The sequence below is a fragment of the Sus scrofa genome, chromosome X (assembly GCF_054392235.1).
Source record: "Sus scrofa isolate SSC_HxYL_T2T_F1_AM1 chromosome X, Sscrofa_HxYL_maternal_Yorkshire_Landrace_v2.0, whole genome shotgun sequence".
Lineage (NCBI taxonomy): Eukaryota > Metazoa > Chordata > Mammalia > Artiodactyla > Suidae > Sus > Sus scrofa.
Genome location: NC_139401.1, coordinates 29972801 through 29985625, shown reverse-complemented (window position 1 = coordinate 29985625; position 12825 = coordinate 29972801). Strand labels below are relative to the sequence as shown.

Sequence of the window (12825 nt, the reverse complement as noted above, 5' to 3'; positions counted from 1 at the left end):
CCTGCCAAACTGTTTTCCAAAGTGGCTGTAAATTTTTACACTCCAATTAGCAATGTCCTTGCTAACATTTCGTGTTGTCAATATTTGACAAAATGTTAGTCATTCTACTGAGTGTATAATGATATTTGATTGAGTTTTTAATTTGTGGTCCTCTGATGATTAATGATAAAGAATACTTTTTCACGTGATTATTGGACATAATGCAATGTTGGAGTGGAGCGAGACCTTCAAGGGACACATTCTAATAACAATAGTCACTCACTTATACTGTTTTTAAAGGACAATGGATATGGTAACTGTTTAATGGGATTTGTGAACTTTGAGGAAGAATTGAAATGCTCTGGAGAATACTGGGGCCTTGAAAAGATCTGTACTGGAACAGGAAAGAGAGAAGACAGTTGGAGCTACTAGAGGCCAGAAACAGACTTTGGGGTAAAAAAAAATGAGAATTCCAGTGGGGCTTTAACTGAGTTTTTTAATGAAATTTGTGGTGTAAATGAACGTTCCTCCATTCATCATACCAATTTTAGGAAAAACTATATTATTTACTTGTGCAGGAGTGGGAAACTACTGTTAGCAGACTATATCTGGGCTGCCACCATTTTTTTTGGTGAATACAATTTTACTGGCACACAGCCACACTCATTCACATACATATTGCCTGTGGCTGCTTTCATGTTACAATGGCAGAGTTGAAGAGTTGCGAAAGAGATCAAAAATGTCTGCAAAGTTGAAAGTGTTTCCAACCTGGCCCTTAACAGAAAAAAACTGTCAACCTCTGGAGAACTATGGGGTGGGGGAATGGGGAGCTGCAATGAAGTGCTAAGTACTGAGTCAATGTGGGAGAGGGGTGATGATTTTTGAGGCTAGATCCACAGGTTTCAAAGTAAAGGAAGTCTGAAACCTGGCTCTGCAGCAAAATATTTGAAGGTGTACTGAATGATATGGCAAGGAGATGAACAAACAGTTATTGAGCTTCTTTTTCTTTTTCGTCTTCCTTTTTGCTGCTACAATTGGCTATATGAAGAATTTAGATTGATATAGTTGTTACCTCCCTAAGCTAGATGATATTGATGTGAAGGTACATGAAAAATCATGTGGTCAACAGAATAAGAACACTAAACAATAGCTAGCATTGAAATAAATACTTTCGCAGACCATCTAAATCCCTTTGCTCTGACTTCATGTTAACTAAGCAATTTTAAAAAAATCAATTTCTTGAACTCATTCATGGATTAGAGAGCAAACACAAATATATGCTTTTTGACCAACTATAGCTCCTTCTATGAAATAAAATCATTGACTCTCTGATTCGAAGTGGTTTAATGTGACCTTGGAGGTGTGAGCCTGCATTCTTTGGTCTCAATCTTTCTTAAACAAGCTAACCAGTAAATATTAAAATTTAAGAAAGGCCCCAATGGCTAGCAGAAAGTCTATAGCATTGGGGTCAAATAGGACAGGGTTTGAATCTACAAAGTTTACTAGTTCTGTGACTTGGAGGAAGTGATTTCACCCCTCCGAGCCTCCCAGTGTGGTTTATTCTATCAAATGAAATAGTATACTGAAGCCCTTAACTTAGTGTCAGACTAGAATAAGCACTTTATAAACAAAGTTCCCTTCTTTATCTTCTATGTATAGGGTTGAAAGATCAGACTGAACAAAGGGGCTATGGGCTGAGGCTTGCCCCCCTCCTCCATTCATAAGTTGAAACCCTTACCAGCAGTGTGATGGTACTCAGAGCAGATGTCTATGGGAGGTAATTAGGTTGAAATGAGGTCATGAGGGTGGGGCCCTCTTGAAGGGATTAGTTACCTTATAAGAAGAAACACTGGAGAGTCTCTCTCTCTTTCTCTCTCTGTGTACATATGTGTGCACGCACACAAAAAGAGGTCATGTGAGCGCATGGTGAGATGGTGGCTGCCTACAAGCAAAGAGAAGAGATCTCAGAATGAAACTGACCTTGCTAACACTTTGATATTGGACTTCCCAGCCTCCAGAGTTGGAGAAAAATAAATGTCTGCCGTTTAAATCACTTAGTCTGCTATTTTGTTGTGGCAGCCTGAGCTAAGAAAAACTGTAACCCAATGAACCCCAGTTTTGAAAGCTCTCCTGATTGGCCCTTATCTCTACCCCTAAGGATTTTATGGTGGTAATTTAAGGAACTATCTCAATAATTTGTACTTTTCATTGTCTGAAAGAGGGAACACTCACCAGCTATTCACTCTCTTGTCATTCTCTACTGACTCAGTGTTTTCTTTATCTTTTGAGATATTTTAAGCCATTAAGAGTTACTTTAAATTTCAAAGAGTTGAGCTGGGCTGGTTATTTGTGGGTAGAAAGCCTCAAACTGTAGGTTTTTGAAAGTTTAACTAAAGGTAAGAGTGGTGTCTGGGATAAGGATATAATGTATTGAGAGACTTAAGTGGGTTTTTTAAAAAGAAGAGACTTTTAAAATTTATTTATTTATTTATTTTTGGCCATGCCTTCGGCATATGGAAGTTCCCAGGCCAGGGAGGGAACCTGCACCACAGGGAACCTGCACCTAGAACAGTGCTTTCAGAGAGTAGCTACCCTGTAAGTATTTTAAGTGAAGGAATGAATAATGAAAGATGCATTTGTTTTGGGAAGAGACATTGTTCCTAACATTAAATACCAGATAAAAAGTTTTAGGATTTTTTTTTCTGTTTTTTTTTTTTTTTTCTAAAGGAATTGAATGAACAAATTAATGCCTTTCATATGGCAAAAAGCTTCCTTTTGGCCTTTTGTCACATAAGTTCTTGCTTAATAATGAGAAAGGATACATTAAAATATTTTAGTGCATTGAACATAATTTAGGAAAATGAGGCCCATACAGCTGTACAGCGCCCTGTGTTTAGAAGGGCTTGGTTTAATGCTTTACTGTTGCCATCTTGAAATTGTTAAAATTTCTAAACAAGGGTTCTTATAGTGTCATTTTGCAATGGACCCTACAAATTATGTAGCTAGTCATAGAACTGAGTTTCTATACTACAAGGCCATTAAATACTAACTTATTGTTAAGAACAGAGTTAGAGGAACTAAAGAAATATAAATAAAAATGAAAAATTTTCAATTCTATAATTTGTTAATTATGACTACATTGGCCACATAAGATAGCTCTAGATGACCTAGATGTCTCTAGAAATAGGCAGACTGTCCCATATAATAGGAGAAAGGAAACAAAAAATGACACAATTTTAGAAATAATAACATGACATGATGTTTTGCATGGTGACAACTTTGCCAATGTTCCCTAGCCTTCTTTATTGAGGCTTATAATTTAAAAGAGAAAAAGTAAAGTAAAGGGGGAGTTTAAAATGGTATCTCTGACTGTAGATCCTCCTAATGTTCCCTCAAAAAATATTCTGATGAATGTTCACACATTATAGCTAAAAAAGGAGCTAAGAATAAAGGTAAACAGATATGCTATTCCCAAAATCTGGAAGAAATTTCTCATAATGCTGTGGCTTATGAAACTGGATAAAGAAAATCAAATCCTTACCCATGCTTTGGTTCATTAGGCAGAACAACCCAGAAAGAAGACAGGAAGACATTTTATTCCTCTTGCGCCATAGTCTGAAGCCTGAGATCCAGGATCTATACCAACAAGGAATGTGGGTGGGCGTTCATCTACTAAAAGAAAAAAAAGAAATGTAATGCATCACTAAATGTAACACATCACTATTGTTCCTTAGTCTGGGTTTTTCAATTATCAGTTGTCTAAATGTACTGAAGGCAAGAACAGATAGTTATCACTTTAAAACTGGACTTTGTAAGAAATGTTGAAAATTGCTGAATGAAGACAATAGCTGTGTTAGCAAAGTTAAATCAAAAATTAAAATGAAAATAAAGGAGATCAACTTGATTTCTGTCTTAGACAGAAGGGCCATCTCAGAGTAACTGAGAGCAAAGCCATATTCTATAGAACCAACTGGAAATACTGGCAAAAGATGGTATGGTTTTTGTCATTATCATGATCTCATTCTGTCTTATGATGGCTTCAGAATCCTGAATTCCATACAGGCCTTGTGATATACCTCTTATTTCCAGGTTGTCCTGTGTTGGGGGTGAGGCTACCAACACCCAAGACTGAAATGGACAACACATCTTAACCAAGGATGTCAATGAGTTGTGCTGGTATGATCTCAGTCTGAGCCTGTCTCCTCCTCTATTCGATAAGAACAGCAGAACTGCCATACAGTTTCATTATAAGGATTATATAAACAAAATATGTACATAAGTATTATGTTTACATATAAACTTTTGGTAGGAGAGTAGGTGCTTGATAAACGCAAATTTCCTTCCCAATTTACCTTTCCTAAAGTACCATTTCTTGTAGGGCTTTCACATGGATAACATTTTATCTTTCAAATGTTTTCTGCTAAAATTAAAGCCAATTTGTTTACTTTTAATACTTAGCAACTTTATATATTCTTAAAGTTTCAATCAATGTAATTTTCCCTTTGAATCACGACTTTCCCCAGGAATTACATTTTTAAGCATTCTAAAGTATATATAAAGGCAGTATTGTTCTGTGTTACCAGGATGGACTCAGGAGTCAGACTTCTTTCTTCCAACCTTGCTACTTATCATTAGTTGTGAGAGATACTGAGTACAATTCTGGTGCCAATTCTGACATGTTGTTTTTTTCCCCACATCAAGCAATTCTCTGATACTGGCTGGGTATCAGCATCAGATTCTACAGGTTAAGGGTTCAGTCCTACAAGACTGCACCCTCATTCCCACTTCAAATGCCAATCACAAGTCCAAGTTGTCACTTGTGTTTCTGACCTGCCAGCTGCAGAAGTTCCAACAATCCCTTCCTTGGTGTTAATTAATTTGCTAGTACAGCTCATAGAATTCAGAAAAAAAAATTTACTTACTAGATTATTTGTTTCTTGTAAAAGAATGTAACTCAGGTATAGCCAGATGGAAGATACATAGGGCAAGGTATGGGAAAAGGGTGCAGAGCTTCTGTGCTCTGTGAGCACGCCACTGTCCTCAACCAGTAAGCTCTCTGAACCTGATCCTTTTGGGTTTTTATGGATGCTTTATTACATAGATATGGTTAGTTTAATAATTGGCCATTGGTTACTGAACTCAACCTCCAGTCCTCCTCTCTTCAGCGGTCAAGGGGATGGGATTGAAAATTAAAACCCTCCCACCACAAGGTTGGTTCCCTTGGCAACCAGCCCTCATTCACAGGTGCTTTTTAAGTTACCTCATTAACATAAACTCAGGTGTGGTCAAAACAGATTTGTTAAGAATATCAACACACCTTTATCTCTGCTCTTGTCACTTAGGAAATTCCAAAGGTTTTAGGAGCTCTGTGCCAGAAACAGGGACAGAGATGAAATATATATATTTCATATTTCTTATTATAAATCATAATGTCACATGAGAAAGTCATTTAATCTTCTGGTACAAATATGGATAATGGTCATATCACCTTCACAGGTTTAATTGTGAGGTTATGCGACTTAACACGTATATTCTTCAGAGCAGTTTCTGGCATAGAGTAAGCTCTCAGTAAACATTAGCTATGATTTCTTTCAATTTTTTTTTTCCCCTAGGGCCACACCCATGGCACGTGGAAGTTCCCAGGTTAGGGGTCAAATCTGCAATCTACATCACAGCTCACTGCAACACCAGAGCCTTGACCGACTGAACAAGGCTAGGGATCGAATTCACATCCTCAGTGATATTAGCCAGGTTTGTTACCACTGAGCCATGAAGGGAACTCCTATTATTTCTTATAGAAATCACTCAGTAAGAAAACCCAAGTATAAAAGTTTCACTTTCTTATGAATGGTCTCTGTTCCCCATATATTAGTAAATTCGCTAGGTATTTAAATCATTTAGTGTGGACCGGCATCACCAATCCTGGGTCATTTGGAAATAGTTTAATAAATACATTTACAAATGATTAGACAGAAAATAGGAAAGCTACAAAAGGTGTGAAATATTCCAGGGCTAGTAAGTAATGAATGCTGTTACCACCCTTAAGTCTTAAGGTGTGAGGGAAGGGAACTGTTATTGGGACTTGGAGTCAAAGAAGGCAGTGTGGAGAGGGCAGAAGGGTAATGGGAGCTCTGGTCTTTGCTGGAGAAAAGTAGCCAAGATTAGGTGACTGGGCAGAGAGGGAGCCAGGGGACTGAATTCTCTCACTTCTTCACCTCCTTCCTTCCAGTACCCTCTAGTGACCAAACAACCTGAAACTAAAGGGAAGCAAAGCCCACTGATGCAGTTCATCTGAGACCCTCCTGGGTCACAGCAGGGGAAGAGTGGGTACCCTGGACAAATGGAAGGTGCCCAGTGTGATAATCATGTTAATCCTTCAACTTAAAATTCTGGCAGTTTCATAAAGTAATCTGATTCTTTAGCAAAAAACTTATTTTTGTGGCAAAAAATCCTTCATATGAGGCTAATCTTTATTGAAATGGGTAATATTTCTACAAGCTCTGTATCTGTTGACTTGTGTTAACATTATGATTTGTATTGGGGTCAATGAGTCTTTTAAATGGAGAGAGAGATAAGGTTTCATGGAAAAAATACTATTTAATTATATTAATTAATTTATTTTTTGGCCATACCTGCGGCATATGGAAGTTCCTGGACAGGGATTGAATCTGAGCCCCAGCTGCGACCTATGCCACAGCTGCAGCAATGCTGGATCCTTAACCTACTGTGCCAGGTCACAGATTGAACCTGTGCCATCGCAGAGACAAGGCTGGATCCTTAACGTGCTGTGACACAGCAGGAACTCCAAAAAAATACTATTTTAAACCACAGTCAGCCATCTCACATACCTGTCTTTGGTCATGAGAGGGATAAGGCTCAAGATTTGGTTGGGCATAGTCCAGTCCACTTCCAAAAACATTAAGATTCCATATAAGCTATATCATCTATGTGAATGAAGACCTATGAAATGCAAAATGATAAATGTGCAATGTGATCTTTGAAGACTTTGATGTGCTTCTAACATCATATATACCAAAGGATTCCTGTTCTTTATTCTGTTGCTTCTTGTTCACAAAGACACCCCTCATAGCTTCTCATACACATTCTTTTGAACTGAAAAGGCATGATTATCATTTCAAAATGCAGCCTCCCCTTCTACTTTACAGGTTTTGGCATTAACTCAGTTCCTATTAGGGAGAGTCTGGATAGATCCCTCCAACTCTTCTGCTAACAAAGTGGGTTCCTAATCTGAGTTCACTGACAGCCTTCTTTCCTGGCATGGTCCCCTTCTTGCAGTTGGACCAGTAATGGGCAAGATGATATTGCTGGTTTTTACTGCTGAACTTCCTTTGGATTTCTGAGGTTCAGCTTGCAAATTTAATAAGAAAATTTGCTCTCACCCAGTCACACTAACTCTTACTCATTTCTATACCTACTCAATCATTTTCCAAACTTTTTGAAACAACTTAAAAGTTCCCCCTTCTTCATGTCTCTGATACAATAACGGAAACTGAAACCTAAAAAATTCTCTTAAAAATACATAAATCCCTCCCATGCTCCTGTTGAAAACTATTTCCCATGTTTCTCTTTATCTGGTGGATTACTGTTGTCGTTTTACAGCAGGCTGTTGGGAGTTTAATGTTAAGTGCTTCATTAATAATGCTTTGTGCTTTAGAAAAATTTGAAACAGATAAATCTTGACAGTGAACAGAACTTACTTGTTTTATTCTTTGTGCTTAACATCACAGAGAGCAGTTTTGTTTCTACTTCAAGATACAGAAAAGCAGGATTTTACAAACCACAGCCACAGAGACAGAATTAATCAGTGGAAGTATAAAAATGGTTTTACAATTTAAAAATAAATGTATGCATATAACTGTAATAAAAGGATTAAAAATCACTACATTGAGAGAAGGGGAAACAAAGAAAAGAAACCCTAATGTTTTCTGGGAAGGATAGGGCAAACTCATGCGTAGTTAACAATAGAATTTATACAGAAAATAATTAAAATGGAAATTTTCTATTTTTTTTTTCTTTTTAGGGCTGCGCCTGTGGCATATGGAATCTACGAGTCAAATCAGGGTCAAATTGGAGCTGCAGCTAGGGCCTACACCACAGCCATGGCAACACCGGATTCGAACTGCATCTGTGACCTAGGGTGAGGATTGAGGCAGTGCTGGATCCTTAACCCACTGAGCCACAATGGGAACTCTTGAGAAATTTTCAGATAAATAAATAAAATAATTTATTTTTGCTTTCCTTATTTGAAATTAATTTTTGACTAGCATTTTCGCAATATTTATCAGTTTCCATATTTATCAGTTTCCATTAAAAAATAGCCTTGACTCTTTTCTCTTCAGCCTGATACTCTGAAACATTATTACTCTAATTCATATACCATCAAAACTACTGGGTCTTTTCTAATATTTCCAACATCCCTCCTTTCCCAAACCTTTTCTTTCATCTATACATACAAAGCACCAGATGCAACCTTGAATCTGGTAGGGAACTTAAATGACATTAGATCAACCTTATTTCCAAATTAAAAAAAAAAATTTTGGCAACATCTCTGAGAGATGACCAAACAGTGTCTGCCTGAATACTTTCAGTTAGGGAAGCTCATTCTTTACTAGGTGTTCCATTTTATTTGTATTTAATTGTTAGGCCTTGTGTTGAGCAAATATCTGCCTTCCTATAAGTTTCTAGCTACTGGTTCTAAGAAACAGCTGGAACATCACAGGTTAACTGCTTTTTTCTTCCACATTAGATAATCTTCAGACTTTGAAGATCAATATTATGTTTCTCCAATACCTGTATGTCTCTCAACTTTTCTTCGTGTAGAATGATTTCCACATCATTCACCATCTTAGCTGCTTTTCTTGAGATACATTCTAATAGGTGAAAGTTTTTTAGATGGAGCATCTAACAATGCATGAGAGGTTTGGGCGATATTCTTACCAGTACTATTAGGCTTCATGATTATAATACTATATATCTATCTATGTAGGCTAAAAATTGCCTTCTTATGTTTTTTACTGGACATATTTTTTTTTTCTTTTAAGGGCCACATCTGTGGTATATGGAAGTTCACAGGTTAGGGGTTTAATTGGAGCTGTAGTTGTTGGCCTATACCACAACCACAGCAACATCAGACCTGAGTCTGTGGCCTACGCCACAACTCACAGCAATGCTGGATCCTTTACCCAGTGAGTGGGGTCAGGGATTGAACCCGCATCCTCATGGATACTAGTTGGGTTTGTTACCGCTGAGCCAAAACAGGAACCCCTGTACATATTCTATTATGAACGTCAACCGAACTCAGGATTATCTAAAACCAAACATCTTTTTCAAATGCCCTGAAGCCAAATGTGGTCTTCCAGTTTAAATTTAATTTGTTTTTTTTTTTTTTTTTTGGCTGTGACTTAGGCATATAGACGTTCCTGGGCCAGGGATTGAACCTGTACCACAGCAGTGACAATGCTAGATCCTTAGCACACTGAGCCACCAAGGAACTCCTTTTTTTTTTGGACATTCTAAACTTTACAAATAAATTTTTGATACCTAAGTGCAGGATTTACTAATTCTCTTTTTAAAAATATCATTTGTTCCAACCCAATATTTTGGATTTGTATTATATAAGTCACTGTATTAGTTTCAAACATCATGGCATCTGGAAATCTGAAAAGCATGCCTCCAATAGTGAAAAGCATATCACTAGAAGCTTGACTTTGGTAGAGATCAATATATTAGTAATGTTTCAATAGTAATCTGGAAGATTTTAAATGTCTATAACTGATAATCAAAAATATAATAGGCAAACAATCAGTATTCACTTATTCCACTGATATTACTGAGTGCCTGTGAGGTATCAGGAACAGTGCCAGGTCTGGAAGACTATTGGAGTAACAGATCACAATTTGTTCACAGTCTCTATCTGTGCCTTTGTGTATTCTGAATGTGGACATAGCTATATGACTTCCTTCAGCCAATGCTATGATAGAAGATGTGACACAGGCAGAAGCTTTAAAAACATCTGTGTAGGAATTTCCCCTGTGGCACAGCAGGTTAAGGATCTGACTGCAGTGGCTCAGGTTGCTATAGAGGTGTGGGTTTGGTCCCTGGCCCAGCACAGTGGTGTAGGTTGCAGCTGCAGCTCAGATGGATCCCTAGCCTGGACACTTCCAGGGCTGAAAAAGGAAGAAAACAAAACAAAACAGCAAAAACAAAAAAACAAACTTCTATGCAATAGAGCTTGCTCTCTCTTGCTGGTCCTAGAAAACTTGAACTTCCAACATGTGAATAAACCAATAAACCCACACTAGACTGCTGGAGATATATAGAGCTGTTACCCTTGACACTCCAGCCAATAGTCCAGCACAAACTGACCACTAGCACCAACTGCCAGGCATGTGAGTGAGACCATCCCAGACCAACTGGCCCATAGCAAACCTGCCATCTGACTATAACTGTTTGAGTGAGCTCAGAGGAGACCAGCAGAAAAACTGCCCAACTGAACCTAGCCCAAATTTTTAAATCAAATCATGTAATCAGAAGCTAATAAGTGACTGTTGTTTTAACCCCCCAAGTTTAGGGGAGGCTTTTTACACAGCAAAAATCACAGTGGAAAATATATGAGACACAGTCCTCGGCTTCATGAAAAAAAAAATCCTGGTAAGACTCTTATTGGATATGTTGTCTGTTCTTTCTTTTTCTTTCTTTCTTTCTTTCTTTCTTTCTTTCTTTCTTGCTTGCTTGCTTGCTTGCTTGCTTGCTTGCTTGCATTGCTCTTTTTAGGGCTGCACCCCTGGCATATGGAGGTTCCCAGGCTAGGGGTCAAATTGGAGCTGTAGCCGCTGGCCTGCACCACAGCCCCAGCAATGTGGGATCCGAGCTGTGTGTGTGACCTATACCACAGCTCACAGCAACGCTGGATCCTTAACCCACTGAGCAAGGCCAGGGATCAAACCCGCATCCCTATGGATACTATTCGGATTCGTTAATCACTGAGCCATGATGGGAACTCCAGATATGTTGTTTTTCAATTTGTCATCATTACTCATATCCATTCCCTTATCCATGTGATTTTTCAGTTACTCCCATTAGACACAGAGCATTCTTTCCAGCCTTGGCCATGTAATTTGTCTTGGCCTATGAAATGTGAGGGGAAGTGACAGTGCCTTAAGAGGCATCTGTGTTTCTACCCACCCTTCTGTGCTTTTGGACTACGAGAAGGAGGAGATGAAGGCCATATGGAGCTCACCCGAACCCAATGTGTGGTATAGCACCAAGCCCACCTGAGGCCAAACCCTATCAGCTAGCCCTCAGCCAAAGTGCAAAGGTGTGAGCAAGGAGAAATCATGTTTGTTTAATGCCACTGAGTTTCAGGATGTTTTGCTATGTTGCATTTGGGTGGTAATATCTAACTGATAAAGTGGAGTTATTTAAAGATATTTCGAAGTCAACAGTATCATTTAAACAAAGTTACATATTAGAACAAATTACTGGTTGAATTTCATCTACAAATAATCTTTTACCTTAGGAAAAATTAAAATTATAGTTATTCAACTACTACTCAGACAGAAATCATGGGCCATTGCAACATATGGGGACTGTACAACAGCAGCAGCTTTTAATTTCGTAGTTGCCATATTTTGAGGACTAAAGAAATCACTATCACTACTATGACTGTTACTCAAGGCTGTTCCTAGGCACCTTCAGTATCAGCCGACTTGTCCTTTTCCCCCTTTATTATGCCAAGGTAGAAGGTGCTGGTGAAAGTGTTAAGCATAGATGTAAACAAACTATCCACTAGAGATATTTGCCCTTAGTAAGGGGTTTCTCAAACATCAAAAGACTTTGGTACTCAAAGCTGAGTTATGTTAAAATAATGGTCTGGAATGGAGTGTGGTTTATACAGCGGGATGGACCGCCTTCTTTCTATTTAAGTCACAAAAACAGAGATTGCTTCCATCCAGCCTGTATTTCACATTGGCTCTGCTGGTACACAAGAACCAGGAAAAGAGTGTTTTTGTTTTAAATTGTGGATTCACCAAAGTCTGATATTTTTGTAAATCGTAAAAAATTCTTAGATGTTTCAGCAACGTAAAACTGGTATAAAGGCTTTTATTTGCTTGTTCTTCAGTTTTGTACCTAATCTTGTGAACAGGCAACAAACAATTCACAGCCTGGGACCAGCCTGGGGGCTGTGCTCTGAGTAGTAAGATATTGTGGAGGAGGGGGTGGGGGATGGTAGAGACAAGCTCTGTTTAATTTTTCTTTTGGCAATGCCAGAGCCATCTTGCGATCTCAGACAAGCAGGAAGTGGTAAGCATGATGGTATCATTGTTTAGAGGCTATCACTATTCTGTATAATAATATTCAGTAATGAGAAATAATGAAATAACACCATATTCTGGCAACCAATATGATTGTCATTTTTTAGTATAGTAATACATAAGAGGGATGAGTTAACTTGTCAAATACATACTGAGGATCTACTATGTACAAGACCCTGTCCTAAAAGCTAGGAAAATATCACGTATGAAACAGATGCACCTTGGTCCTTCCAAAGCTTATGTTGTAACAGGAATTCTTCAAAATATAGAATCAATTTTGAACGGACCCTGCATTTTTGCCATACTGTTGTTAACACCAATTTGTGGTAAACCTCATCAGCTTTATCACAATTAATTCTTGGCTTTTTTCTTTCGCAGCAATTTTTTATTTTTTTTATTTTATTTATTTGCTTATTGCTTTTTATGGCTGTACCCGTGGTCCCTAGGCTAGGGATCAAATTGGACCTATAGCTGCCTGCCTATACCACAGCCACAGCAATGCAGGATCTGA

The 12825-nt window shown here is 38.2% G+C and overlaps 1 long non-coding RNA gene across 1 annotated transcript in view; it reads right to left on the bottom strand.

Moving 5' to 3' along the window:
- LOC110257744 (uncharacterized) overlaps nt 1-12825 on the bottom strand; it is a 296540-nt gene that overhangs the window by 92393 nt on the left and 191322 nt on the right. Inside the window, exons 7-8 of the long non-coding RNA XR_014835223.1 lie at nt 3521-3651; nt 1813-1921 (exon numbers count right to left, since the gene is read on the bottom strand). This is a non-coding gene — a long non-coding RNA (uncharacterized LOC110257744). The remainder of the gene's footprint in view (nt 1-1812; nt 1922-3520; nt 3652-12825) is intronic.